Consider the following 12,671-nt stretch of genomic DNA (forward strand, 5'->3'; position numbering starts at 1 on the left):
CACAAACATTATTTTTTCTTTTCCACAGACCACTATGTCTTGACTCCATTAGCCGATAAACGGAACAGCCTGCCCCGCGCTAGTTAATATCTTTTTATATTCTACGTTATAGATGGCTCCTCAATCGCCATCCGCGCGAAACATCTTCCCCGTTTCTCGGCTTTAGCTACAATCTTTTACGTAAATTTAAACCAATCATTTCAAGATCAATCAAACACCACAATTACAATTGCGAATTAACATGACAGTAAAATGTTCTTTAACAAAACTTAACAATTAAATAGTACGCAATCGAATATATTTACGGAATCCATTATTGAAGGACATTATCAACTAAAGAACTTTTTATTATAATTCGGTACAAAATCCAAGAGTTATTAATTAATAAAATACAAAATTTTAATTAACCGTAATACGCTTTTTAAACAAATTATATTTTTTTAAAACACCTCTAGTCTAAAATAATGTCAGGTTAATATTCTTAGATTCCGATATAGATGGCTCCACTATGGCCATGCGCGCGACAACATATTTCCTGTTTTTTGATTTCAGCTACAATCTTTTAAATAATTTTAAACTAACAATTTAAGATCGATAACATACGAAAATTACAATTGCAAATTAACATGACATTTTTTTTTATAAAATCTGATATTGAAGGTCATTATCAAGAAAGAACTTTTTATTATAATTCGGTATAAAACACAAGAGTTATTGTATTTTAATACTATTTAATATATTATTAAAATATAAAAGTTCATAATACACACGTTTTTACACAAATCATGACACTAGGTATGTCCTGCTTCTTCTATATGCCTTGTTTTATAAGGTTTTGTTCTATCATGAGTAAAAGTTTAACAGGAAATCCGACCATAACAACTCATAATGCTATTTGCACGGTATAATGCGTCCTTTTATTACGTTAATGAATCCGCCCCAAAACATAATTATAATACTACGTAATAAAATGTCATGTGTGACGTGAATCCTTTGTATCCCGGAGCATTTAAATAAACGTTTTATAACGACAATTTGCTGTTAGATTTGCGGTTTCCACCTGATGGGAAAAGGTAACCGCTGCTTGTACAAACAGGGTGGGGTACGGTAACCAAGTGTTTTTGAATAAGTCAGGAAAAGGATAATTATTTATGTTGATAACATTTCGATACCTCCAATACACAATATGCCAACTTTATTTTTTGGTCATTTTCTGTTATCTTTGTAAGTAGCCGTATTTATTTACTAAGATTACGCTCCCGAATTTTGTGAAAAAAATAAAAAACAAATTGAAAAAAGGAAAAACACAAATTTTGTGAAAAAAATAAATAAAAAAATGAAAATCGAAATAAAAACAGAACATGTTCAAAAATTAAGTTGGCGTAGTGTTCATTGGAGGTATCGATTTATTGATGGAATAACATTTGTAAGATCATAGCATTTCATATGCTCATGTATCCAAAATTATATCGTATCTTTTGTATAACAAAGCCACGTGATATATCAAAAATGCTTTTATCACATGAAAGTGATAAAAGTAATACGAGCTACATGAAAGAAACTGATATGTGAAATTTTATAACTTTCCTATTTACGCATAAAAAATATCCATTTGAATTTAATTTAAATTTTGTTTATACAATTTTTAAGGTTCTGAAAAATTTTTATTTTCCTTTTCCTCGCTTGTTTCACTTTCCCAGAGATTTTTTCTTAATAAGTAATAACTTTTTATAAACAAAACCCTGACTCAAAAGTTCTTGGAATTACACCTATTTGCCAAGTTTTATTGAAATCGGTTAATGGAAAGTGCGCGAAACCGGATTCTACCCCTAGTTTGTCACAATTAGAGGTGAAATATTTTCTTTAAACTTAAATGGGATCAACTCTGAGGTACCCTATTTTCAACCAAAAGCCGGAGTAATCGCGTAACATACATACAGAAATAAAGAGAAAAAATACAGTCGAATTGCGAAACTCATCCTTTTTTGAAATCGATTAAAAACCGTCTTTAATTAGAATTAATGATGATCCATTTGTAAAATTCTAATAAATATAAGAATTAAATAATATACAAACATATTATTATTATTAATAAATTTGTTTGTTTGTATTTTTTTTATATAATATCAAGTGACGGGACAAGCTACTTGTGTGCCTAATGGTAAACTACACGCCGGTCTATAACAGTTGCAGTACCACTCAGAGCTTTAAATCGCAAAGATCTGAGGGGAACTGCGCTTGTTACTTTGAGACTGTATATTATTTAATTCACACAAGGTTGCCTTTGTAAATAATAATAATATAATCACACACACTCAACATAGCCCCGCACTAGGGAAACCCTGTGTCGCGGGTTATGGACACACATATAGACAACCACAAATTACACAAACTCACGAGAGAAATAAATGTAGGCCATATAAATATTTCTCCCGGCCCGGGATTCGAAGCTGGGACCTCTGCGTGGCAGTCCGGCATGGTAACCGTTCGGCCACGGAGGCAGTCAAATGTGTTTGTTGTTTGTGTATTTGAGAGTGTGTTTCCCGAATTAATCCACATCTACGTGAATTAATGCGGTTATTAACCACATGTGTGTAGGGTAGTGATCTAGCCAGAGCATTTCTCTAGCATGAAATAATTTTGTGTTGGACGTAAGAAAAATTTACTGTTTTACTAACATTATTATAATCATGGTCTAAAATAAATAATTCTATTCTATTCTAGTCTATTAATGCAGTCAAACATAGACTTTAAACAAAAGAATATCTAGTAAATCGAAAAGCGAGACAATAGTAACACGTCGTAATTAGCTTGTACTATATGCATATTATTCGCAGATTTTGCTTGCTTATTCCGTAATCTGCAGTATAATTCTCACATTACAAATGTCGAGAACATCTCGTTGTGGGAGTTCGTTCTTTATAAAGCTATTTAAATATAAATCTACTCTCACTTTGCTTTATACACGTAAGTTGGAATGCACGAAAAAACAGTGGATGTGCTACCAAAACAATAATATGGTTGATATTGGAAGATTGGCATAAAACATTCGCTTTTAAGGGCTTATCCTCTACGTGACCTTGTTAGGCGTTTAGTGGTTTAACTTTATTCAAATAATAAGATAGATGTGTAAATAACTTTTTAATATTAGAAATTCATTATCGAAATAAAATAGAATATAAATGATTTATTCCGTCGAAAAAAAATGCAGCAGATAACACACATAATATACTACAAAACATGATACTTTGCCACTATAACTACAAGTTATTAAATTGTAATGAATTCTCTCTGAAATTATATGGAATTTCCTGCTTGTTGACTTATTCCCTGAACGCTAAAACTTCGGCATTTTCAAAGCGAAACTGTACGCTACATCGGTGACCTCCAACAGGTAAGATGGATTACAAATGCGCTTAAGTAAATAAGAACATAGAAAGTCACTTAAGTAACTACATATTTAATGAAATAAACGCCTAGTCATCGAGTCGCGGATACCAGCCCCTTACACCATACCGTAATCATATATTTAAGAGTCTATACTACCTAAAAAGGCATTGGTTGATTCCGCATAACAGTGAAAATGTTGAATCAATTACTTTATCAATTACTTTGGAAAAAATATATTTCCTAAAAATTTTCAAAATACAATAAAACACAAACTTACCTCGAAATATTACTAGTACACCGCTGTATTCGATGGTTACTTTACGAATACCAATGTTTTTTTTATATCAACTTAACTAAATAAAACACGTATAGTATACGATATATATTTTTGAAATGGCTTGAATTTCGTTTGTACAAGAATAAATTCTGAAATAAGGCCAGTGTCTCCGCCGCGCGACTCGCGTAATAGCATCGATTCAGTACAGGAAAAAAATGATTTCGAGGTGAGGTATCATCGACTCTTAATTAATAAAAAATTGTATGATAGAGTGTGTGCTATGCTGTTACGGAATCCATCATCCACTTAGCTTTTGGTTGTCTAGCTGAGAGTGCTATGACGCTGCTTTCAGTTGATCAGGTAACAGAAATACACGTAACACGGAATATAGCAGACGCGTAACTAACCATGATGTCCAGTAATTTCAAAACATATAATTGATAATCTCAGTACAGAGTACTAAAAAACCGACCTCAAATGTAATTCGTCCCCTAGTTTGCCACCCTTAGAGGTGGAATATTTTCTGCAAATTTAAATGGGACCACTACTGAAGTATCTTCTTTCCAAAAAAAAAAGAATCTTAAAAATCGGTTCAGGAATTATCGCGTAACATCCTCCTCCTTTTTTTAAGACTAAAATCTCTCACTAGATGTCACTAGCTGTTCAGAATGCTAAACAATCCAGTTAAAGATCTTTAACAAAAACACATAAGAGAATTTCGACAACACGACAACTTGACCCGTAGCTCAGTTGGTAAGAGCAATATTACGGTGCAGCACGGTGGTAAAAATTTTTTCTATGAGTTCGATATTTTTATTAATAATCATAATGTAAACTATTGGAGCTATTTCACAAAAAATCTCAATAATACAAAGTATTCTTGGTCGAAGTTCTATAGTGCCTGCTTTCAAGTTCCAAAGTTTTCCTAAGTAAATTATGTGGAAACGCAGGAAGTGTTAGTAATAGCTTTCATCAAATACTACAGGAGTGCAGAAATAGTGGTTGTAAATTGAAATCCCTTGGGTTCTACTAAAATTAATATCGCTCTAGTTCAGTCTGCTTGTACAGCGGCACAGAGAACTCTCTAGATTTGACTAATAAACTAAAACACTTGACTATCTAGTTTTGTCTTAAGGCTCAGGCACAAAGCTGTGATAGGTTTCTTTGGCTTGAATTCTATGCAGGCGGACCAAAATCTTTCTAAAATGCTCTACAGGATCTTATAAAATCATACTCAGTTATTTACTAATTATCATTTACATTGACGAAGATGGAAACCATCTTGATAATACCTTTTATATCGGAGGTATAGGACTTGACCCAATGTATATCTAAATAGGTCGATAATTGCCGCAGAGGTAACTGTGTCTCGGTGTAATATTTTTAACAATTGCCTCGAGGGTTCAGTGGTTAAGCACTGCTGGTGAGAAGGTCCCGGGTTCGATCCCTGGTTCAATTACTTCAGAAAACCAGCTTTTCAAAATTATGTTGTTACTTTAGAACTTCATTCTACGAGATCCTATGAGAAGACTCTCGTAGGACTGATTCTCCGGCAATAGAGGGATCATCCTAATTAGAGGGATCATGTAATTAAATTATCGATATCCATTTATTTCTATCAAGTTAACCTTTTTTAAAGAACTGTTCTAATAAGAAAATGATAGAAAAGCATATAAATACAGTGGGAATTTAATTTTCAGAAACTGTGTACAATAAATAAGAATTCCTTATCGTTCGTGGAAGCACTATCGGCAAATATACCAAATACAAAACAGAAGGCTGTAACGCTCTTCCGAGTTTGAGAGTATACTTTTGAAACAATTCTGACAATACAAACACTGCTGAATATAAATACATATTCAGAACCAACTTGCATTTTTATTCGTAAAGGGCTAGAATATAAAAATATTCTTATTATTTTTTTATGATACCAAGTGACGGAACAAACATGTCGTGCGCCTGGTGGTAAGCGACAAAAGTTTTCTCCGGTTTTACAAATTCAAATTTTCAACAGGGACTTATAGAAATCATATTTAGTATATCAATTTCAAACCGGATAATAATTTTTGATCAATCAAATATATTGTTTAAGCTTAAAACATTTCATACTGAAAATGCATGGTGGCTCGAATCATATGTCCGAAAGTGTATTATACAACCAGATAAAAGGGTTTTCCAATAAGGACATAAGAATTTCGCATTTCAATAAAACACATAATAATTGAGATGTCGAACTGCAATTTATTCCAGGTGCAGTACACTTGTTTCATTTAAGAATGGAATTCGATCTCGTTCATATAACCACCGCGAGCGTTTGCAGCGGTCACTCAGCTGATCAAACAATCGATCTATTGAAGAGGAAGTTCGATAATCGTGTAATCTCGCGAAATGGTCGGGTTGAATGGTCACCTCGGTCATGCGATATATTATATGCCTTTGGATTACTTTTTATGGGGTTACGTTAAGTCGTCGTTGCTTTATGCCAATAAGCCAACAATGTTAAGTGAGCTCACGGACAATATCAAACGCAAAATTGCAAAGTTTCTGCCGATATGTGTGAAAGATGGTGGAAAATTGACTCCAAAGAATTGAGATGCAAGCGTCGCTGTGGTCATATGAACGAGATGGAATACCATTTTTAAATGTAACATGTGTACTGCACCTGGAATAAATTTCAGCTCGATGTCTCAATTATTCTGTGTTTTATTGAATGAAGTACGAAATTATTATATCCCTGTTGAAAACCCCATTGGTATATAAAAAATATAAGAGTTATTTGTAAATTACTAACAACCTCGGTGGATTACTTATATTACAAAAATGTGAAACAACAACTTTTATAATAATAAAGCACGCACTCATAGAGCCCCGCACTAGGAAAACCCTGTCTCGCGGGTGCCATGGACACATAAATAGAAAACCACAATTCACACCCAAACGAGTAAAATGAATGTAGGCCACACAAATATTTCTACCGGTACGGGAATCGAACCCGGGAGCTCTGCGTTTCAGAGCAGTATGGTAACCGTTCATCTACTTAGGCAGTTTAATGCACTGCAATGCAGTGTTTCATGACATTTTACAAAACACAAATTTACCAAAAATAAACTTTAAAGCTTTTGTTGTCCTATCTGAAACTTTTTAGATCAGTAACTGGTAGGTAGGTAGTAAGTTCAAACGTGAAAGTGCCCTCCTCGCCGACCCCCACCCCCGCTCCTGCGTTTTGCATCCGACTGGTGTTTTCGCTAACGCTTTCTTTTGTTACCGCACAGAGTTATCACCGTTTAGAGCAATCTGTTTAAATATTATTATTTTTGTAAAAAACAAAATCTGATGAATTATGAAAAGCCACAGAACAAAAGTGGTTGTTTATGATGTTAGTAATATAATCCTGCGAGATTGTTATTAGTTTACAAATAACCCTATATATTACGAGTCCAAACCTCATTCACTGCAGACACACTCACTGTTTCTCTTTCCACTGAAATTACATTCAACTTTTTGCGTTCTGATACATTTTTTCGATTAACCGCGCACGTTATGTTTTAGAATAAAAATTGAAGATCGCAATTTAAATTAAATTTTTCTGAAATTCTTAATTATTTGTTTATCACCAATACGATCTCCGGCTGTTATATGTTAGGACCGTTTTGTTTCATTCTGTACTCAGGGTGTTAATTTAATTGCGTTACGTACGTTACGCTATACCCATCTAACCAGAGGAGCGCGTAAAAATAATAATATTATTGTTATCTTCATGCCCTATTAACAACATAAATTGAAACTTCCAGATGCTCGCGCGAGTAGTTCATCAACGTAATGCGATTAAATTTACATCATGTATATATGTTACAATTGATACCGCATCCTTGGTGTAACAAGGTCACATCTGCAAAATTATAACTTTTCAGCAGAGAGGTTTAATGATTCTGCGAACAAAATTAGTCTATATATTTTTATTTATGGACAGTAATGTCATTTACCGAAAAACTGAAGATCAGAATATATAATAGATAATTGATAAATAATAGATAGACGAAGTACCCTCTTTCGCTACCATCATCATCATCAACCAGCCTCTACTCCATACGTCTTCGGACGCCTGCGATAATTTTTTAATAAGAGGTCATTCGCCACCCAACAAAGTGGCGAATGACCTCCTGACCCAACAAAGTGGCGAATGACCTCTGCCGCGAGTGTTGACCACTCCATTACCCCCCTTGTCCACCAATTTGGATCTTTCCTAGCTATGTGTCCTGCCCATTTCCATTTCATCGTCTCAATTTTGCGTACAACGCCCACGAATTTATCTATCCGTAAACTTAGGGCGCGTGCCCATTATGATGTAACATTTTATTTATCGTTTGACGAATGTCGCGTCTAGCCTGTTCCCATACCACGACTATCTGTGGTGATCTGCCCATTGTCTCGACAGTCTGTTGTCGCAACGTCAACAAAGTCGACAGTTAATCGTGTTGTTGTAAACAACTTCATTTAAATATACAAGTCACGACACTTTAAACTGAACAACTATCTGACGTCACGACATAATGGGAACTCGCCCTTATTCTACCAAATACAGATATAAAAAGTGTCAGATAGTACACCAAACACTTGTAAGTTTATTTTTGGTAAATTTATTATGTTTTGTAAAAAGTCATGGAACAAAAGCTGTTGTTTATGATATTAGTGATATAGTCTTGCGAGGTTGTTAGTATTTTAAAAATAACCCTGTGTATATAATGTGTATATAAGTTGTTCAATGCAATATGACCTTCTTGTGATAAAAGCGCTTGACGTATAAACACATGTGGGTTTGTTATAACATAAATGATAAAAAAATTTTACATTTTTCTGCACATTAATTCCTTAAATCAGTCCAACCGGGATTTGAAACTAGTTTTTTTTATAATACCAAGTGACGGGACGAACAAGTCGTGCGCTTGGTGGCAAGCGACACGCCTATCCATAACAGTTGCAGTACCATGCAGAGTTTTAAATCACAAAGATCTTATGGACACTGCCACTGCGCTCGTCACCCTGAGACATAAGTCGATCAGTCCCATGTGCCTGTAGTTTCACCAGCATCTCCTCATCAAACGCGCAGAGGCTTAACCACTGAACCTGATCAATATTTTACATGGCCATATAGATATATTATGTACAATTTAATTTATATAGTACTGCTGTGAGCAGTGAGTGCTTTGAGTGGCCTACTGCACTAATTAATTTCCATAGTTTTGTTGGTTCTCCGTACAAACTTTCATCCCTTATGTCACCTAGTTTACTTTTAGTTACTTCCATTGTATAATGTCCTACGGGATTCCCATAATGGGGTAAAGCGGCAGATATACAAACCATATTTGTGTTGCAAAAGCGAGCGATTCGTTCTGTGTACCGTTTAGTTTCTCGGGTTTCTTTCAAAGAAAAGTTTAAGGAGACTGGTATCATGACTGGCATTACAGTACATTAACTCTAATATTTTGTATGCGTGTAAAAACATACGTAATTTCGTTAAGAAAGAAGATATCCATAATATTAACCTTAGAATTAAGTCCAATTAAGTCCAAAACAGCAATGCCTTGAGTTTTTTGCTCGTTCTTCTAAGAGAAGTCGGTACAAGGAACGAGCAGTAGCTTAAAAAATGGCGTTATCAAGTGTAAAAAATGTTTACCTATGGAATAAATGATTATTTGACTTTGTCACCCACTTTAAGATTTATTTTTGTGACAAAAAGTAGCCTATGTCCAAATGTCCATCTCCTAGGACCCATGTATCCTTATACCAAAAGTCATCAACATTGGTTCAGCGTGAAAACGTAGCAGACTGAGTAACTTTCGCAATAATATTAATTTAGATTTTATAACATACACACATCAAAAGTGTCTAGGGATCAAGTACGTTTAAGAGTATTGCTGCAATTAGGGTTAATTATATTAACTTTTTTGTATCGCTATTGATACTTTTTAGTGAGTTTTAACATTTAAATAAGGAATATTGTTTAAAATTCGATAATAAGAAGAAAATCGATTGTCAATGTGGTTTTGTATAAAAATGAGTTATAGCGTTTTGACAAAATCATTACAATATCTGCATCGGAACCGAAACAATTTACATTATTATGGAGAGACGACATCATTTAACCCGAGAAGTGATGATGTGAGCAGTCGGAATGTTGGAAGCTGGTTCCAGGCAACGTGCTGTGGCTTTCACTCTTAACACTACACAGAGCGTCATAAGTCGCCTCTGGACGCGCTATCGCATGACGGGCAGCGTGGCCGAGCGACATGGAGGACGATCTCGCATCACGACTCGCAGACAGGACCGGCATATCCAAAATACTGCTCGACGGAATCGTACCATGACCGCCATGATGTTGGTTACGAGGCTCCACAGCTCCTCAGGCTTGCTAATAAGCGATCAAACAATCCGAAATCGTTTACGTGCAGTGGGTCTGCGATCCCCAAGGCCGCTCAGAGTTCCACCTATTGCACCCTGCAATCGCAGGACCCGTTTACGATGGGCTCGCGAACACAGAAACTGGGAGGAAGAAGACTGGCGCTATGTGTGCTTTTCGGATGAATCCCGCTTCGGTATGAGACCGGATACAAGACGTACTCGAGTTTGGAGAACATCTGGACGTCATGAACGTTTGAGATATTGTCAGGAAGCTCATCCATATGGTGGGGGAACAATAATGATATGGGCCGGTATTTGGATCGGCGGAAGAACCGATCTCATTTGGATCAGGGGTAACCTCAATGCTCAAGTTTGCGCAGAGAGGATTGTTTCAGATGTTATCAACCCTTTGCGAGGCCAGTTGGGTGATTCATTTCAACTAATGCATGACAACGCACGTCCACACACGGCTAGAGTCGTAACACGCATTCTTGCCGAAGCTCGTATCAACGTTCTGCCGTGGCCTGCTCAATCGCCAGACCTCAATCCAATTGAGCACGCATGGGATATGCTTCAAAGAAGAGCTGTGCCGAGTATGCATACCGTACATACTCTACAACAATATTTTGACTTGTTACAAAACACATGGGCGGCCATTCCTCAAAGTGATTTTGATGAACTCATCTTAAGCATGCCAAATCGCTGTAATTGTGTGATTCGTGTTAATGGTGGAAATACAGATTATTAATTTTCTTATCTTTACAATAAAAATGAGCAAAATCATCATTTTCGCCATTTTTTTGTCATTTAAATGACGCCGTTAATTTGAGTTTTTTCCCACAATTTGCAAAAACATCAATTTTAGTTTATTTTAATTAAATATAGGGGTAAGCGGTTAAATAAAACATAAGCATTAAAGTAAGAAGTCGTCCTGGAAGACTGGATTTGGTAAATATTGCTTAAATAATTTATTTCAAAAATATTCACTTGATCCCTAGACACTTTTGATGTGTGTATTTGCTCGCAAAATGGTTGAAATCACACCAATTTCAATATTGTAATGTATTTCATTGCGCACTTGTGCGTTATTGTAATGTAATACGCACAAGTGCGTTATTGTAATGTAAAACGAACGAGTTTTTTTTTTAATAAAGTAATATGCACGGTTTTTTAAGATGCTCCGTCTAAAAATGAACGATACTTTTTTAAATCTTTGCAAAGAGTTTTTGTGTTAGAAAAGTGGTCAATATTTTATGAATAAAATTAACTTCAGGAGATAAAATATAGTAAATAAACATTTAATTCTTTCATTTAATTAATTTTGACAATAAATTACAACCATTTATCTGTAACATAAACACAAAAATACTCGTATTAATTTACTTTATTAGTAATACTGGCTATTTTTATACCTTTGCCTAAAAAAAAACGTTGATGCGCGCGCATGGCTAATTTGTGGACAAGTAAAAATTATTTCGCGCGCTTTTTCTTTTCGCTGTATTGTTTTTATTTGAAAATGGCGTCAAGTAGTGATGAATTTATTAATTTGACACCGCCACAAGTCTTAAACGCAGCGAAAAAGGCTACTCTAAGCCTCTTACCTGAAAAATCGACCGATAGATACTTACAAGCGTACCAAAATTTCATCATATGGAAAACAAGCAAAGATGCAAATTCATTTTCAGAATGTGTTTTTAGCCTATTTCATGGAACTTTCTCAAAAATATAAGTCAAGCTCATTGTGGTGCTACTATTCAATGCTAAAAAGCACTATGAAAACAAACCATGGTATTGATATCAAGTCATACTCCAACTTGATAGCATTTCTAAAAAGACGCTCACATGGCCATGTAAGTAAAAAGTCGAAAGTATTTTCGGCTGAGAATATCAAGAAGTTCCTAAAAGAAGCTCCAGATTGGCGATATTTAGCAACAAAGGTCAGTTGAAACTAAATTATTGTTATTAATTTCTTTCACTTTCGTATTTCTTTACAATATAGGTGTTTATACGTTCTTTTTATCTCTTTTCAGGTTGTATTAATATTCGGTATAAATTGTGCATGTAGACGTCAAGAGTTGGCAAACATAACAACTAATGATGTCGAAAACCATGGGCGGGTTCTTCTTGTCCAGGTCAAAAACACAAAAAATAAAATTCCAAGGTCGTTCACAATACAGGGGCCTTTTTACGACGCAGTGAAGAAATACGTAGCGCTTCGTTCAACAAAAGCTAATTTCAACAGATTTTTTTAAAATTACCAAAATGGAAAATGCACTATAACCAACCCATTGGCATTAATAAATTGGGAGCAATGCTGAAAGAAATTGCCAATTTCTTAAATTTGCCTCAAGCACATGAATACACAGGGCACAGTTTCAGAAGGTCCTCGGCTACATTGCTCGCTAAACGCCACTAAAACGCCACGGAGGATGGCGGTCAAGCAATGTAGCCGAAGGATACATAGAAGACTCGATAAGAAATAAAGAAGAAATTAGCTCTCGCATTATGAGGAACATAAATTTGGAGTCAAGTGTTGACTTTCAACCATCTACGAGCACACACGCGTACATTCCACCATCGTCGCCGCAGCCGCAACCGCCTCCGC

Source organism: Hyposmocoma kahamanoa, unplaced genomic scaffold (assembly GCF_003589595.1).
Source record: "Hyposmocoma kahamanoa isolate Upper Pololo Valley unplaced genomic scaffold, ASM358959v1 86, whole genome shotgun sequence".
NCBI classification, from domain to species: Eukaryota; Metazoa; Arthropoda; class Insecta; order Lepidoptera; family Cosmopterigidae; genus Hyposmocoma; species Hyposmocoma kahamanoa.